The sequence below is a fragment of the Pelophylax lessonae genome (assembly GCF_965119305.1).
Source record: "Pelophylax lessonae genome assembly, chromosome: 8".
NCBI classification, from domain to species: Eukaryota; Metazoa; Chordata; class Amphibia; order Anura; family Ranidae; genus Pelophylax; species Pelophylax lessonae.
The window spans coordinates 200811909-200831296 of NC_138775.1; the positions used below are offsets into that span (position 1 = coordinate 200811909).

Genomic DNA, 19388 nt, shown 5'->3' on the forward strand with positions numbered 1-19388 from the left:
ATATATAGAGAGAGAGAGAGAGAGAGAGAGAGAGAGAGAGATATTATAGAGAGAGAGAGAGAGAGATATTATAGTGAGAGAGAGAGAGAGATATTATAGAGAGAGAGAGAGAGAGAGATATTATAGAGAGAGAGAGAGAGAGAGAGATATTATAGAGAGAGAGAGAGAGAGACTGAGCGCCCACAGCCTGGAAATGGAATTAGGACGGCACAGACAAACCTACAAGCCCAGGGAGAGCAGATTGTGCCAGCAGTGTGACCAGGGGGTACTGGAGGACGAGGACCACTTCCTGCTACAGTGCCCTAAGTACTCATCAGTGAGGGACACTCACTTCCAGAGACTCTCCACTTTCATCCCGGACCTCAATTCTATAGAAGAGAAGAGGAAACTCCAAATCCTACTGGGAGAAGAGGAGCCAATGGTAAAAATAGCTGCACAATATGTGACAGCATGTCACAGACTGAGAGGGACATGAAAAACTGAGGACTTAAAAATCCTTTACATAGACTCACACCCCATTCCCCTTCATATTACCCATTACCCCCCCCAGAACCAAACTGCTTTGGCAATGCTAAAATGTATTTGGTCATGCCAATAAAGCTTATTTGAATTGAATTGAATTGAATTGAGAGAGAGAGAGAGATATTAGAGAGAGAGAGAGAGAGAGAGAGAGATTAGAGAGAGAGATATTATAGAGAGAGAGAGATATTATAGAGAGAGAGAGAGAGAGAGAGAGAGATATTATAGAGAGAGAGAGAGAGATTATAGAGAGAGAGAGATATTATAGAGAGAGAGAGAGAGAGAGAGAGATATTATAGATATAAAGAGATATTATAGAGAGAGAGATATTATAGAGAGAAAGATATTATAGAGAGAGAGAGAGAGAGATTATAGAGAGATATTATAGAGAGAGAGAGATATTATAGAGATAGAGAGATATTATAGAGAGAGAGAGAGAGATATTATAGAGAGAGATATTATAGAGAGAGAGAGAGATATTATAGAGATAGAGAGATATTATAGAGAGAGAGAGAGATATTATAGAGAGAGATATTAGAGAGAGAGAGAGAGAGAGAGAGAGATATTATAGAGAGAGAGAGATATTATAGTGAGAGAGAGATATTATAGTGAGAGAGAGAGAGAGAGAGATATTATAGTGAGAGAGAGAGAGATATTATAGTGAGAGAGGAGAGAGATATTATAGAGAGAGAGAGAGATATTATAGAGAGAGAGAGAGAGAGAGAGAGAGAGAGAGATTATAGAGAGAGAGAGATATTATATATATAGAGAGAGAGAGATATTATATATATAGAGAGAGAGAGAGATATTATAGAGAGAGAGAGAGATATTATAGAGAGAGAGAGAGAGAGAGAGAGAGAGAGAGATATAGAGAGAGAGAGAGATTATAGAGAGAGAGAGAGATATTATAGAGAGAGAGAGAGATTATAGAGAGAGAGAGAGATTATAGAGAGAGAGAGAGAGAGAGATAGAGAGAGGAGAGAGAGATATTATAGAAAGAGATAGATAGATAGATATTATAGAGAGAGAGAGATAGATAGATAGATAGATAGATAGATAGATAGATAGATAGATAGATAGATAGATAGATAGATAGATAGATAGATAGATAGATAGATAGATAGATGACAAAGAACATCCTTCTGCATTAAAAATCCTGCCTACCTGCCTGCCAGTTTTTAAAGACTTTAAAATGTTTTTAAAAGTACCGTAAAAGTTATAAAAACATGCCTAGGGTGTATTTAAATAGGGTATTTCTATTTTGCAGACTTTCACTTATCGTGGGTGGGTCAGGAATGTAACCCCCGCTATGGAGGGGGGTTTACTGTAATAGTAATGTAGCAGATAAGTATTTTTAATTAAAGGATTAGTTCACATTTACCAAAAAACATTCCAATGCAGGTAAGGGGTGACTGTACATAAAAACACACTGCACGGCTCTGACCATAGAAACAACCTTTCTATAGGTGTGGGCCTAGATGTATGTCCCAAAGCCTAATGAAGAACTCCCAGAGATGGCATCACCCCAGCCCATTCTCACCCCCTCACATGCTTTCTCTCCCCCCATCCCAGCCCATTCTCCCCCCCCCCCTCACATTCTCTCTCTCCCCCCATCCCAGCCCATTCTCCCCCCCCTCACCCCAGCCCATTCTCACCCCCTCACATGCTCTCTCCCCCCCATCCCAGCCCATTCTCCCCCCTCACATTCTCTCTCTCCCCCCCATCCCAGCCCATTCTCCCCCCCTCTTTCTCCCCCCATCCCAGTAGCTCTGAGCTCAGCAAGGCTGTGACTGAGAAAATAGCAGAGCAGACATCTGCGGGGGGGAGAGAGCATGCTGGCGGGGGTGAGCAGTAAGAGCTGGGAGTGTCTTAGCAACATCCTAGCAACAAGGCTGGACAGGATGATGCCATCTCTGGGAGTTTTTCAGTCAGGCTTTGGGTGGTACATAAATTACCTACACCTATAAGCAAGGGCATTATTCAACTTTGGTCAAAGCCGCACAGTTTGTTTTTATCCACAGGCACCCTTTATCTACACTGCCGGCTTTTTCATAAAGGTTAACTAATCATATAAAATTACATGGAATTCTAAAGAAAAGGATGGTAATGTACCTCTTCTGATTGCGGCCCTTTGACTGTGCATCCTTCCTGTCTACAAAGTAGAGGCTGTGTCAGAAAGTGGGCAGAGTGACAGGCCAATGGGTGGGCAGAGTGACAGGCCAATGGGTGGGCAGAGTGACAGGCCAATGGGTGGGCAGAGTGACAGGCCAATGGGCGGGCAGAGTGACAGGCCAATGGGTGGGCAGAGTGACATCACATACAGCATGGTAGTATGTTCCCCCTCTATGTGTGCTTTCAGCTTTGATAATGAGGCTCCTGCTGGAAGCTGCTGTCAGTCAACACAGTGGGGCTGGGAAGAGGCGGGGCAGACTACAAAGACAAAGGAGAAAATAAAGAACTCACAAAAAAAATGAAAACACAAACAAATGTGTATGTATAAATAAATATATATATATATATATATATATATACACACACACACACACACACATATGTGTGATCGAACGATACCGGTTCTTTCATTGCCGATACCGATATTTTCGTACAATTAAACATTTTTTTTTTTTATCACTTGACAGGTACTCTTGTGGAGGGTCCCAAACCCCTCCTCTGCACTTAAAAGCATTCAAAACGCCATGTTTTGCTGATTTGAATGCTGTCATTTTTTTGAATCTGGTGCCGAGTACCCGGAAGCGATGTCATGACATCACTTCCAGGTTTTTACATGGAGACCCGATCAGAGCCGAATGCGACTTTGATCGGGTCTTCGGCAGTCGTGCAGGCTAGTTGCCTGGGTCTCCCGGTGGGACAGGAGACCCGAGCGAGCCGCGGAAGGCGGCAGGAGGGGGGGGGGGGGGTGATGGAGCATCCCCTTCCGCTCCTTGTAATGACAACCGAGCGGTTTCTCAGCCACATCAGTTGTCATTACAAGACATCCGACCGTCAGCTATGGACGCCGGTACAGGGGTGATGCCTCTAGCTGCAGGCATCACTCCGGTGCAAGCACTTTCCCAAAATATCAGCAATATTGGTCACCTTGCTGGCTGATTCCAATATATCGGGGAAGTGCAGATCGACCCTCGATATATCGGTCCATCATACACATATATATATATATATATATATATACACATACTGTGACAGGAAGTCAGGTAAATCTGGGGATGTAGTCACAGAGAGGAGACACATTCTCACCTGGTTTGGAAAGTTCACTAATTATTATAGGGTGTCGGCTGCCAAAGGCAGCAGGAAGGTGTAAAGAAGTTGAAAGGCCTTCAGCTGTTCGGAATGAGGAAATGAAGGCCTCTATAATTTGTCCAAAGGAAGTCCTATTGATTGCTGCCTCCGGAAGCTGTCTCCTGAAGCCATCTGGGCTGGGAGAAGGAGGACAGTCAGATGAGTGCCTCCCGACAAGCTGTGTGGGCATGGGAGAAGACCCCCTGAAGTGATGTGTGCTAAGGAGGGTAACCAAGTGTGAAGACGTCTCAAAGGTAAAAGACATCAGATATGCAGAGGGCTGGGTGCATGTATCGCAAATGCTTCTGTGGTCGGGCTGGCATGCTTATTGAAGTATTATAGAAGTTGCAGAAGATACACTTCCATGGCTGGGATGACTATGGAAAGACTATGCTTGTGTGAAGAGATTATAAATGGACTATTGAGTGTCTGCTGTAGGACAAGAAAGTCTGCCCAACAGTAGGTTGGAGACAGACTCTTAGGTAGGTTCCAGAGTGAGAAGGTAGCCGCCCACAGAGGCAACGATTTATTTTCTGTTTTATTTTATTTTGGATGTTTTTGCTTCATGCAGTCTGGTGAAGAAAACACCATTAATAAACCAAACTGTTGTTTGCAAGCACTTGTCGGCTCTCTCTGGGAAAACGCACCCCCCAAGGGGTCATCTACGCCTACCACCGAGCTAATCCCTCACAATACACACACACACACACATACACACACACACAGTATTGATCGACCGATTTATCGCCGATACCGATATTTTGGTCATCGGATATCGGTATCCGCAGATCGATCCCCACTGAGCAAAACGGAGTCCCCTGGGCGGAAGTCCAGTGTGAAAGGACCCTAAAAGGGCTCAAGGCCAAAAGCGAAACTTCACTCTCTCAATCATTGCTAACTAGGTTTATTCCCTCTCCTGCTAACACTAATAAATCGATAATAAGGTATACATTATATTTACTTGTTTAAAGTTTTTTTTTCCTTTTACATTTCGCCAGTTACATCCTGATTTCTTACCTAGACAAATGATGTCATAGATCCCAGAAGCCTTCAGGAAGGGAGGAGGGGCTTTCTCAGCTAAGCACACCCCTCTTGCCTGCATGCCTGAGCTATGAGCAGATGGACTCTAGAAAGTAAATGCTACATGAATCATCTGCCCTTACTCAAGATGGCCACGGCCAAAAACTTTAGGGGGGTGTTTTTTAAAGTGATTTCTCTGCAAAAAAAAAAAAGCATGGATGGATGGGGGGAGTTTGCTTTGAATATTAAAAATGAATTAAACAGCGTTTTGGCTTTGTGGTGCTCCGATGCAGTGTAGTTCTGCTTTAAGAGGTACAAAATGGATGTTATTGTACTGTCCCCAAATTCTGTGCCCTAATTGCACATCGCAAACTATTCTGAACAGCCTTATTCACACGGCGCTGAGGCCCATAGACTGATGTCTGTGGATGTGAGTTTGGTGCTTGAGCAGCCAATCCTTGCAGGCAGCCCATGTAAGTGTATGGGGATGCTGCAGGTGCATGGACACAGCACTGACAGGCCGTCCCAACTGACAGGTGAGCAGCGCTGAACGCAGGCAGTCACTCACCCACACCCCTGTCAAATTAGGATGAGTGGCTGTATCCATGGAGGCAAACTATTTCAAGCTAGCTATAGAGTCCTATGCCTAAACCTGCTCCAATGAAACAATTAGTAAGGTAATATATATATATATATATATATATATATATTTCCTTCTGTATTAAATTGCATTGTAACTGTACTCTGCACTCATGTTGTAAAGCGCTGCGCAAACAATTGTTGGTACATAAATCCTGAATAATAATAATAATATAATTTTTCTCATTTTAATTATCCTCCAGTACAGTGCCTTGAAAAAAGTATTCACATCCCTTTAAAATTTTCCAATTTTTTTCATGTTACAACCAAAAATGTAAATGTACTTTATTGGGATTTTATGTGATAGACCAACACAAAGAGGCACATAATTGTGAACTGGAAGGAAAATGATAAAGGGTTTTCAATTTTTTTTACAAATAAATATCTAAAAAGTGTGGCGTGCATTTGTATTCGGTCCCCTTTACTATGATACCCCTAACTAAAATCTAGTGGAACCAATTGCCTTCAGAAGTCACCTAATTAGTAAATAGAGTCCACCTGTGTGTAATTTAATCTCAGTATAAATACAGCTGTTCTGTGAAGCCCTCAGAGGTTTGTTAGAGAACCTAAAGCTGGATACACACTATCCAACTTTTGTAGTTAGATTTCCTGCAGATTTACCTTTTCTATGTAGTACAAGGGCCTGCCAGATTGCATACAAATTGGAAGTGTTTAGGTTTGACCTCATATTATATGGTTTTGGTAAGTCTAAAGGAAAAAGTCTTCAGAAAATCTTATACTGTGTATGGCCCTTTAGTGAACAAACAGCATTACAAAGACCAAGGAACATACCAGACAAGTCTGGGATAAAGTTGTAGAAAAGTATAAAGCAGGGTTAGGTTATAAAAAAAAAAAAAAGCCCAAGCTTTTAACATCTCTTGAAGCACTGTTCAATCCACCATCTGAAAATGGAAAGAGTATGGCACAGTGATAATTTCGTCAACAAAAATGTTTGTCAAAGTTTTTGTCAGCAGCATTTTTACAGTGACAAAAAAATTAAAAGTACAGCACATTTTCATCCACTGACGAAAACTATGGCGAAAATCGAATCCGTTTTAGTTAGCGAACGAAAACGAGACACAAATGTGAGGCAGGGACGTTTGCCCTCGAGAATTTCTGGTTTTCACGGAGCTGCGCCTGCTTCCACTCCCAGCAAGCAAACGAGTTGAAGCGACTGTGTGCACCGTTCGTCTCACGAGACAACCGCTCACGTCCAGAGCGGAGAGCAGACTGAGTGTGTAGTACTAGTGTACATTACAAATTACAGCAGGTCGAGGCCTCATCCCAAAGACCACCGTCCGTCCAGAGCAGTGTGTGTGTGTGCATTATTACAGGCCTCCTCTGACCACTGGCAATGGCAACCAGGGCACTGTGCATTACAGGCAGGGCCGGCGCTACCACTAGGCGGACTAGGCAGCCGCCTAGAGCGCACTGCTGCCTAGGGCGCAGCCACGGCCATTGGAGAGTCCTGGTTCGGGGTGGGGGAAGCAGGGAAGCAAGCAGCGGTGTTCTCATGGAGTAGGCATCTGTCTCCATGCTGTGAGCGGGCGGCGGCCACAGAGAAACAGAACAGCGAGGGGAAGCTAAGCCCTGAGAGTTTGGGATAGGAGGTGAGCAGCGGTGGGGGCGGCGGCACCTCCCAGAGCCTGGATTTCTTCACTACAACGTCATGTGATGTGACAGCAGCCCCCCGGAGGACTAGGACGGGCGCAGTGGGGGGTGTGGTACAGGGGTGCAGTTCACTACCGGGTGACACCCGCAGAGAGGGAACATGATCCCGAGGGCAGCATGCTACACCGGCGCCACGCTAACTCCTCAGTGATCCTGAGGAACTGCAATGCCCAGCATGCCCACGACAGTGAGGCAGATGGACTGCAATGCCCAGCATGCCCTCTGCAGTGAGGCAGATGGACTGCAATGCCCAGCATGCCCACCGCAGTGATCCTGAGGAACTGCAATGCCCAGCATGCCCACTGCAGTGATCCTGAGGAACTGCAGTGCTCAGCATGCCCTCTGCAGTGATCCTGAGGAACTGCAATGCCCAGCATGCCCTTTGCAGTGAGGCAGATGGACTGCAATGCCCAGCATGCCCTCTGCAGTGAGGCAGAGGGACTGCAATACCCAGCATGCAATCTGCAGTGGTTCTGAGGGGCTCCACATCCATCACGCTGTTGGGATGACGGGCTACAACTCCCAGCATGCATTCTGCAGCCTACACTAATTGAGAATCCTCTCCACCTCTTCTCCACCCCTCCTCTCCCCCCCTCATCTCCCCCCCCCTCATCTCCCCCCCCTCCTCTCTCCCCCCTCTCCTCTCTCCCCCCTCCTCTTCCCCCCCTTCCTTTCCATAAACCCCCTCCTCTCCTCCCCTCCTTCCTCTCCATATACCTCCACCCCCCTTCCTCTTTATACACCCCCTCCTCTCCACCCCCCCCCTCTATTCCTCCTACTCTCCATCCTCCTCTCCTCCCCCCCCCCTCCTCAGTACCTAACGCACAACCCTTAACCCTGCATGCAGTACGTAGCACACCCCACAACCTTGCACTATCCAAAAAGCGCAACCCTGCACTCAGTACCTAGCACACCTCTCAACCCTGCACGCAGTACCTAGTGCACCCCAAAACCCTGCACTCAAGACTAAGCGCAAACCCCTCAACCCTGCACGCAGTACCTAGTGCACCCCAAAACCCTGCACTCAGTACCTGCACACGCAAACCCCTCAACCCTGCACGCAGTACCTAGTGCACCTCTCAACCCTGCACGCAGTACCTAGTGCACCTCTCAACCCTGCACGCAGTACCTAGCGCACCTCTCAACCCTGCACGCAGTACCTAGTGCACCCCAAAACCCTGCACTCAAGACTAAGCGCAAACCCCTCAACCCTGCACGCAGTACCTAGTGCACCCCAAAACCCTGCACTCAGTACCTGCACGCGCAAACCCCTCAACCCTGCACGCAGTACCTAGTGCACCTCTCAACCCTGCACGCAGTACCTAGTGCACCTCTCAACCCTGCACGCAGTACCTAGCGCACCTCTCAACCCTGCACGCAGTACCTAGTGCACCTCTCAACCCTGCACGCAGTACCTAGTGCACCTCTCAACCCTGCACGCAGTACCTAGTGCACCTCTCAACCCTGCAATCAGTACGAAGAGCACCCTGCAACCCTGCACGCAGTATGTAGTGTATCCTGCAACCCTGCACTCTTTATGTAGCGCACCCCACAACCCTGCACTCCCCTGCATTCTGTGCATTACACACTTCTGACCCCTGGCACGTACACCATATACATGGACAGGGGAAATGGGGTGCAGTCAGGGGCAGAGACAAGGGGGGGGGGCGGCAAAATTAGATTTCGCCTAGGGTGTCAAAATTCCTTGCACCGGCCCTGATTACGGGCCATCCCTCTGACCACCATCCAGTACAGTGTAGCATTACAGGCCTCCTCTGAACAATGACCACCAGAATGGAGGCATCCTGAGAGCTTTGCATTACAGGCCATCCATGAGATCACCATCCAGCACTCTGCAGCATTACAGGCCTCCTCAGACCGCCATTCAGAGCAATGCAGGCCTCCTCAGACCACCGTCCAGAGCACTGTGCAGCATTACAGGCCTCCTCAGACCACCGTCCAGAGCACTGTGCAGCATTTCAGGCCTCCTCAGACCACCGTCTAAAGCACTGTGCAGCATTACAGGCCTCCTCAGACCACCGTCTAGAGCACTGTGTAGTATTACAGGCCACCTCTGACCACTGTCCAGAGAACTGTGCAGCATTACAGGCCTCCTCAGACCACCATCCAGAGTACTGTGCAGCATTACAGGCCTCCTCAGACCACCGTCCAGAGCACTGTGCAGCAGTACAGGCCTCCTCAGACCACCGTCCAGAGCACTCTGCAGCAGTACAGGCCTCCTCAGACCACCGTCCAGAGCACTGTGCAGCATTAAAGGCCTCCTCAGACCATCCGGAGTGGCTAAATCTGTATCTGTGAGTTTGTGTAAACCTTAATATCATAAATAAATAACACGATATTAGATTTTTACTCCAGGAGTATATAATGAGTTTGGAAATTCTATAGAAATGCTTAAATAATGCATTACAATTTAACTAAACTCATTCCATTTTAGTTGATTAAAATTATTTTATTAGACTAAAATGTACTGGAGATTTTATTCGACTAAAATATGATGACTAAAATGGGACTAAAACTAAAATGGCATTTTAGTCAAAGACTGACTAAAAGTAAATCAAAATTTGATGCCAAAATTAACACTGGTATGGCACAATTGCAAAACCTACCAAGACATGGCAATCCACCTAAACTGACAGGCCGGGCAAGGAGAGCATTAATCAGAGAAGCAGCCAAGATGCCCATAGTAATTCTGGAGGAGCTGCAGAGATCCACAGCTCAGGTGGGAGAATTATTAGTCGTGCATTCCACAAAGCTGACATTTATCGAAGAGTGGCAAGAAGAAAGCCATTGATGAAAGAAAGCCATAGGAAGTCTTGTTTGCAGTTTGTGAGAAGCCGTGTGGGGGACACAGCAAACATGTGGAAGAAGGTGCTCTGGTCAGATGAGACCAAAAATGAACTTTTTGGCCTAAAAAGCAAAACGCTATGTGTGGCAGAAAACTAACTGCACATTACCCTGAACACCCCATCCCCACCGTGAAACATGGTGGTGGCAGCATCATGTTGTGGGGATACTTTTTTCAGCAGGGACAGGGAAGCTGGTCAGAGTTGATGGGAAGATGTATGGAGCCAAATACAGGGCAATCTTAGAAGAAACCCTGTTAAGAGTCTGGAAAAGACATGAGACTGGGGCGGAGGTTCACCTCCCAGCAGGACAATGACCCTAAACATACAGCCAAAGCTACAATGGAATGGTTTAGATCAAAGCATATTCATGTGTTAGAGTGGCTCAGTCAAAGTCCAGACTTAAATCCAATTGAGAATCTGTGGCAAGACTTGAAAATTGCTGTTCACAGATGCTCTCCATCCAATCTGACAGAGCTTTAGCTATTTTGCAAAGAATGGGCAAAAATTTCACTCTAGATGTATAAAGCTGGTAGAGACATTCCCAAAAAGACTTGTAAAAATTTTTAAAAACCCTTTATCATTTTCATTTCATTTCACAATTATGTGCCACTTTGTGTCGGGCCATCACATAAAATCCCAATGACGATTTACATTTTTTGGCTGTAACATGAAAAAATGTGGAACATTTTAAGGGGTATGAATACTTTTCAAGGCACTGTATTCTGTGTGAATGGTAACGCATAATAAAAATATAGTGGGGGGGGTTCTCAAATGTGACCGCAAAAGTGGAAATATACCTTAACCACTTGACAACTAGCCGCTGCAGTTATACGGCGACAGGTTCCCGTGAATCGCTGTACCTGTACGGCAGTCCGCAGGAGCGATCCTGGGGCATGCGCCCACTTGCCAGCGGGAAAGCCAATCCACAGGGCTGGCGGCCGCGATTTCCACCGGGGCACCCGCGATCGTTCCCTGTGAAGAGAGGTCTCTGATATTGATTCCATAAGCCTATCCCCCCCCACAGTTAGAAAACACCCCCTAGGCTCACACTTAACCCTATGATCGCCCCTGGGTTAACCCCTACCCTGCCAGTGTCATTATTACAGTAACAGTGCATATTTTCAGCACTGATTACTGTAGTAATGTCATTGGTCCCCCCAAAAGTGTCAAAAATGTCAGTCAGGGGTCCGATCTGTCCGCCGCAATGTCGCAGTCCCGCTAAAAATTGCTGCTCGCCGCCATTACTAGTAAAAAAAATAAATAAAAATGACAAATCTTTCCCCTAGTTTGTAGATGCGATAACTTTTGCACAAACCAATCAAAATATGCTTTTTGGGATTTTTTTTTTAACTAAAAATGTGTAGCAGAATACAAATTGGCCTAAAATGATGAAAAAAATAGATTTTTAACATTTTTTTTTTTTTTGGGAATGTTATATAGCAGTTAGTAAAACATTTTTTTTCTGCAACTGACGCTCTTTTTTTTGTTTATAGCGTAAAAAAATAAAAAAAAAAAAATCACAGAGGTGATCAAATACCACCAAAAGAAAGCTGTATTTGTGGGAAAAAAGGACATCAATTTTTATTTGGGTACAGCGTTGCACAACCGCGCAATTGTCCAATAAAGTAAAGCAGTGCCAGATCACAAAAAATGGCCTGGTCATTAAGGGGGAAAATATTCCGGTCCAGAAGTGGTTAAGAGCAGAAATCGGTCAGATTTTAGTGTACAATTGTCATATTAGTAAGTGACACTTTTCTTTTTGATTGCCAGGGGTTAGTGTACTTTGGGGGTCTTTATAAAAACTGCATTTAAAACATTCTGACAAGTAGATCCCAACAAATAATAAAGCTGATATACGGCCAACAATGATTTCTGCCCGTCTGCACTGTAAAGGCCCGTACACACGTACCGATCGTCGGCATACAAACGTCGGTGGACGAAGGATCTGCCGATTGTACGCGTGTTAGTATGGTGCCTCCGACAGATGTCTGCGCACAATCCGCGGACAAAAGTCTTTCTTGCAAACATGAAAATTTTTGTATGCCGACACCAGAACGGACGATTGTTCGCCTGTCAGTACACAATTCGGCCGACAGACCGCAGATTTGCAAGACTGGGCATGCTCAGAAAATAGAAAACACAGGGAAAGTTAACCATTACATGACATCACTTCTGCAGTCGGCGGACAAAATTCTTGTGCTGTCCTTGTGCTGTCTTTGCACTTTTCAGCAGACACCGACATCCCGGGGAGAAAAGAGGAACATTTGTATGCCGACCATCGGTACGTGTGTACGGGGCTTTAGGCTACGTTCACATCTAGGCGTTGCTATTTTATAGGCGTTTTGATAGGCGTAGGCGTTTTTACAAGCGTTTTACAGGTAAAACGCTCTATATCACCTTTCCAGCGTTTGCATTAAGTCTATGGTTCAAAAACGCCTGTAATCTGCCCATAAAGAAGCTCATGTACTTTTTGAAGCGTCGGGCGTTTTGCACAAGGCGTCAGAACGCTCAGATGTGAACAGGGGCCATTGAAATGAATAGGATTTGTCTTGTTGGGCGTTTTTTGAACTGATCCTTACAGCTGAAAAATGCCCCCAAAACGCCTACATGTGAACGTAGCCTAAAAATCAGTCCTCTCTAATGATGAGTGTCGGGCTGTGCTGAGTGTAACATATCCATACATGGAGCAAATTTCAATCCATTTCCAGCTGAATTGGCCAAGATAAGTACAATGTGTGGCCCTGTTGGCCCCCTTCCCACCCAACATCCCCAGACTGAAAAATGTCACACCAACAGCTCTTGTATCCAATCAGAAGCAGCCAATGTTTGGGTATTTTGACAGCTGGTGGGGCTGGATGTCAAAATACAATAGCTGCAGCAAGACATTCATCCATCTGTACTACAGAGTGTGGATGGATAAATCTCAATGAAAGAAATCTATATATGTATTACCAGCTTTACTTATACTCAGACACAGGGCTTTTTTTCTCAGAGAATAGGTGCAGGAACTCCCCCCCTTATAAGTCCCAGCTTGTCTCTGCTCCCCACCCCTCTCCAAGAACGTCCCTTGGTTTCACCCCCTACCCACCACCCAATACTGCCTCAAGTATAAGTTTATGGTGCTATATCATTTGTATAAAATTTGTTCTTGTCTAATAACAAGAAAATCAGTTAAATAGATTCCCTGGAGCCAGCAACAATAGATCCCCCAAGCAACAATAGATTCTCCCAGAAACAGTAGACCCCACCCCAGCAACAATAGATCACTCACACAACAATAGACTCCCCCAGCAACAATGGACACCAACCCAGCAACATTAGGTCCCTCCAGGAACAATAGATCCCCCAGAAACAGTAGACCCCACCCCAGCAACAATAGATCACTCACACAACAATAGACTCCCCCAGCAACAATGGACACCAACCCAGCAACATTAGGTCCCTCCAGGAACAATAGATTCCCCCAGAAACAGTAGACCCCACCCCAGCAACAATAGATCACTCACACAACAATAGACTCCCCCAGCAACAATGGACACCAACCCAGCAACATTAGGTCCCTCCAGGAACAATAGATTCCCCCAGAAACAGTAGACCCCACCCCAGCAACAATAGATCACTCACACAACAATAGACTCCCCCAGTAACAATGGACACCAACCCAGCAACAATAGGTCCCCCACAAGCAATAATAGACCCTCACACAAAAACAGATCCCCACCAGTGACAGTAAATCCCCCAGCATCAATAGACCCTCCAGCACACCCCTTGCTTTTATATACATTTAGTGCTGGAGGTGCCGGAACTGCGTTCTCCCACGTTCCCGCTGAAAAAAAGCCCTGCTAAGGCAGCAGCCCACTATTAGCACTGAACATCCAGCCCTGACACTTGTAGTTCTGGCTATAGTAAAAATATCACGGAGGGTCACTTGCTTGGCACCTCCTCCTTTCAGAAAAGGCCTTATATTAATTTTAGTGAATGCAAGGTGCTCTGTGATTGGAGGAGGAGGTGCAGATGAACATCATGATTTCCCCTCCTCTAGACCCAATGCACCTTGCATTCACTGAAAAGAATACAGGGATTTTTCTGATTGGAGGAGGTGCCGAGTGAGCAACTTACAGTGATCACTTTACTACACCCGGACAACAGGAGCCTGAGGAAGAATAAGATGTGTAGAGCGGGGAGCAGTTCTACAGAGGAGAAGAAATACTCCTGTATGAGGTTTACAACATACTGTGCTATTTTCCAAAAGGAAATCAAAAATCATATAGGATATCCGCGCTAAAACATATAAATTACAAATGAGCAGCCACTTACACAATCTGTGACACTATATGCAAGAATTGTAATAAATATATGAAGAAGCATTAAAAAAATTGAACTCAATATTGTGAAAACACAAAAATGAATCAATATAATATCATAAAACTTATTAGGTGAAAAACATGTATAAAGAAATCACACCAAATATATAAATATAGTGTCCATAAGAGCCCATACACAAGGGCTGAAAAGGAAAAATACACAATATCTCAAAAAAGTGAGTACACCCCTCACATTCTTGAAAATATTTTATTATATCTTTTCATGTGACAACACTGAAGAAATTACACTTTGCTTGCTACAATGTAAAGTAGTGAGTGTACAGCTTGTATAAGGGCTCTTTCACACGGGCGTTCCGATCAGATCCGCCTGTCAGTTTTTAGGCGGATCTGATCGGATGCCCCATTCAGCCCTATGGAGCAGCGGATGTCAGCGGTGACATGTCCGCTGACACCCGCTGCCATCCGCATCCGATCCTGTCCGTGAAATCCGGACGGATGGAAACCGTATTTTCCATCCGTCCTGGGGATGGGATCGGATGGGATCGGATGAGAGCGGACAGGCGTTCCGCTCTCATCCGATTCCCCATAGAGAGCAGCGGGGGCTGTGACACCTCCCTCTCTGCATTGCAAGCGGAGATGGAGCGGTCATCCGCCGGCTCAGCGGGGATCGCGGATCGATCCCCGCTGAGCAGCACGGATCCGCCTACGGAGGCGGACCGTGTGAAAGAGCCCTAAATTTTCTGTCCCCTTAAAATAACTCAACACACAGCCATTAATGTCTAAACCGCTGGAAACAAAAGTGAGTGCACCCCTAAGTGACAATGTCTGAATTTGGCCCAATTAGCCATTTTCCCTCCCTGGTGTCATGTGACTAGTTAGTGTTACAAGGTCTCAGGTGTGAATGGGGAGCAGGTGTGTCAAATTTGGTGTCATTGCTCTCACTCTCTCATACTGGTCACTGGAAGTTCAACATGGCACCTTATGGCAAAGAACTCTCTGATCTAAACAAAAAGAATTGTTGCTCTACATATAGATGGCCTAGGCTATAAGAAGATTGCCAAGACCCTAAAACTGAGCTGCAGCACGGTGGCCAAGACTATACAGCGGTTTAACAGGACAGGTTCCACTCAGAAAAGGGCTTGCCATGGTTGACCAAAGAAGCTGAGTATACGTGCTCAGCATCATATCCAGAGGTTGTCTTTGGGAAATAGACATACGAGTGCTGCCAGCATTGCTGCAGAGGTTGAAGGGGTGGGGGGTCAGCCTGTCAGTGCTCAGACCATACGCCGCACACTGCATCAAATTGGTCTGCATGGCTGTCATCCCAGAGGGAAGCCTCTTCTAATGATGATGCACAAGAAAGCCTGCAAACAGTTTGCTGAAGACAAGCAGACTAAGGACATGGATTACTGGAACCATGGCCTATGGTCTAATGAGACCAAGATAAACTTATTTGGTTCAGATGATATCAAGCGTGTGTGGCAGCAACCATGTGAGGAGCACAAAGACAAGTGTTTCTTGCCTACAGTAAAGCATGGTGGTGGGAGTGTCATGGTCTGGGGCTGCATGAGTGCTGCCAGCACTGGGGAGCTACAGTTCATTGAGGGAACCATGAATGCCAACATGTACTGTGACATACTGAAGCAGAGCATGATCCCCTCCCTTCAGAGTCTGGGCCGCAGGGCAGTATTCCAACATAACGACCCCAAACACACCCCCAAGACGACCACTGCCTTGCTAAAGAAGCTGTGGGTAAAGGTGATGGACTGGCCAAGCATGTCCCCAGACCCAAACCCTATTGAGCATCTGTGGGACATCCTCAAATGAAAGGTGGAGGAGCGCAAGGTCTCTAACATTCTCCAGCTCTGTGATGTCATCATGGAGGAGTGGAAGAGGACTCCAGTGGCAACCTGTGAAGCTCTGGTGAACTCCATGCCCAAGAGGATTAAGGCAGTGCTGGAAAATAATGGCGGCCACACAAAATATTCACACTTTGGGCCCAATTTGGACATTTCCACTTAGGGGTGTACTCACTTTTGTTGCCAGCGGTTTAGACATTAATGGCTGTGTGTTGAGTTATTTTGAGGGGACAGCAAATTTACACTGTTATACAAGCTGTACACTCACTACTTTACATTGTAGCAAAGTGTAATTTCTTCAGTGTTGTCACATGAAAAGATATAATAAAATGTTTACAAAAATGTGAGGGGTGTACTCACTTTTGTGAGATACTGTATATGGTGGATCTATGGCACAGCTACAGCAGATCACTGCCAGATATATGGTGGATCTATGGCACAGCTATTGCAGAAAACTGGTGCATCTATGGCAGATCCCTGCCAGATATATGGTGGATCTATGGCAGATATGTGTCTATGGCACATCTATAGCAGATCCCTGGCGTGTCTATGGCACATCTATTGCAAATCCTTGGCATGTCTATGGCACATCTATTGCAGATCCCTGGCGTGTCTATGGCACATCTATTGCAAATCCTTGGCATGTCTATGGCACATCTATAGCAGATCCCTGGCGCGTCTATGGCATATCTACAGCAGATCTATGGGGCATCTATGGTACAGTTCCAACTGAAACATGGCAGATCCCTGGCACGCCTATGGCACATCTATAGCAGATCCCTGGCGCGCCTATGGCACATCTATAGCAGATCCCTGGCGCGTCTATGGCACATCCATAGCAGATCCCTGGCGCTTCTATGGCACATCTATCTATATCAGATCCCTGGTGCGTCTACAGCATATCCATGGGGCATCTATGGTACAGTTCTAACTGATACATGGCAGATCCCTGGCACATCTATAGCAGATCCCTGGTGCATCTATGGCACATCTATAGCAGATCCCTGGTGCATCTATGGCACATTTATAGCAGATCCCTGGCGCGTCTATGGCACATTTATAGCAGATCCCTGGCGCGTCTATGGCACATTTATAGCAGATCCCTGGCGCGTCTATGGCACATTTATAGCAGATCCCTGGCGCGTCTATGGCACATTTATAGCAGATCCCTGGCACGTCTATGGCACATTTATAGCAGATCCCTGGCACGTCTATGGCACATTTATAGCAGATCCCTGGCGCGTCTATGGCACATCTATAGCAGATCCATGGTGCATCTATGGCACATCTACAGCAGATCTCTGCTGCATCTATGGCACAGTTCTGGAAAATACATGGCACATCTAAGGCACATCTATAGCAGATCCATGGTGTATCTATAGCATAGTTCCGGAAGATACATGGCAAATCTATGGCACATCTATAGCAGATCCATGGTGCATCTATGGCACAGTTCCGGAAGATATATGGCACATCTATAGCAGATTCATGGTGCATATATGGCACCGGAAGATATATGGCACATCTATGGCACAGCTAGGGCAGATCCATGGTGCATCTATGGCACAGTTCTGGAAGATACATGGCACACCTACGGCAGATCCATGGTGCATCTATGGCACAGTTCTGGAAGATACATGGCACACCTAGGGCAGATCAATGGTGCATCTATGGCACAGTTCTGGAAGATACATGGCACACCTAGGGCAGATCCATGGTGCATCTATGGCACAGTTCTGGAAGATACATGGCACACCTAGGGCAGATCAATGGTGCATCTATGGCACAGTTCCGGAAGATACATGGCACACCTAGGGCAGATCCATGGTGCATCTATAGCACATCTATGGCACAGTTCTGGAAGATACATGGCCCATCTATGGCACAGTTCTGGAAGATACATGGCCCATCTATGGCACAGCTAGGGCAGATCCATGGTGCATCTATGGCACAGTTCTGGAAGATACATGGCACACCTAGGGCAGATCAATGGTGCATCTATGGCACAGTTCTGGAAGATACATGGCACACCTAGGGCAGATCCATGGTGCATCTATGGCAGATCCATGGTGCATCTATGGCACAGTTCCGGAAGATACATGGCACACCTATAGAACATGTATGGCACAGCTAGAGCAGAGTCACATGCACTGTATGGCACACGTAGAGCAGTCCCCTGGCTGGCATATGTGTGTGTTGGTATTATGACACACAGAAGCCATGTAGTGGTGCCCATGGAGTGGTGAGTACCCCCCAGGTAGAGTGTTGGCCCCCGGTAGTATAGGGGAAAGGTGATCTCACCTGAGCTGAGCGGGGTCCGGCTCTCCCCTCCTCTTCCTCCTCCTCCTTAGCGGGCAGGTGCCGGTCACGGGCTGGCAGTGTGGGCACAGGGCGGCATGGGGCGCTCGCTGTGTGTAGAAGGGACAGGACACACGGACAGACATAGACTCGGCCGGCTCGGTGCTCCTTCCTGGAGATGGAGCGATGAGATGAGAGCCGAGCGATATATAACACTCCGCATCCCCAGCCACTCTACAGACGTGACTGTACCGCCTATGGCCTCTAGGTGGCGCTGTGCGCGTGTGCCAAGTCAGATGGTAAGGAGCTCCTCCACTGCTCTTCTTTCCATTGAGTTGTATGCAGAGGAAAGTAGTTCTAATGCAAACAAAAAACAAGTATGCACAAGCAATACCACAAGTGTCTAAAACAAGCAGAACTTAGAAAGTAAAGAATAAATAAAAAATTGGCAAGCTTAGCAGTTGAGAATTCATTCATTCCAATAGCCAGAATAAATTAATGATTATCCTGAACCTGAAAGAAGCCGACGAGAAGATGGCGGCAGCGAGGAATCTCGCGGTCTTCACATTGCTGAAGTAGAATTGAGGAATAGTTCGGCTTTAACGACTTCAGCTCCGGACGATTTACCCCCTTTCTGACCAGAGCATTTTTTTACGATACGGCACTGCGTTAATTTAACGGACAATTGCGCGGTCGTGCGACGCTGTAGCCAAATAAAATTGATGTCCTTTTTTCACCACAAATAGAGCTTTGATTTTGGTGGTATTTGATCACCTGTGCGTTTTTATGTGCGCTAAAAAGAAAAAAACTGACAATTTTGAAAAAAAAAAAAAAAAAAAAAACAATACTTTTTACTTTCCGCTATTAAACACATCCAATAAAAAATGTAAAAT

At 46.1% G+C, this 19388-nt stretch overlaps 1 protein-coding gene across 1 annotated transcript in view; it reads right to left on the reverse strand.

Moving 5' to 3' along the window:
• LRRC8D (leucine rich repeat containing 8 VRAC subunit D) overlaps window positions 1–18710 on the reverse strand; it is a 128880-nt gene extending 110170 nt beyond the window's left edge. The window contains exon 1 of the mRNA XM_082266557.1: window positions 18499–18710. The gene's annotated coding sequence lies outside the window, so the exon portion shown is untranslated. The remainder of the gene's footprint in view (window positions 1–18498) is intronic.
• Between the last annotated feature and the right edge of the window lie 678 nt (window positions 18711–19388).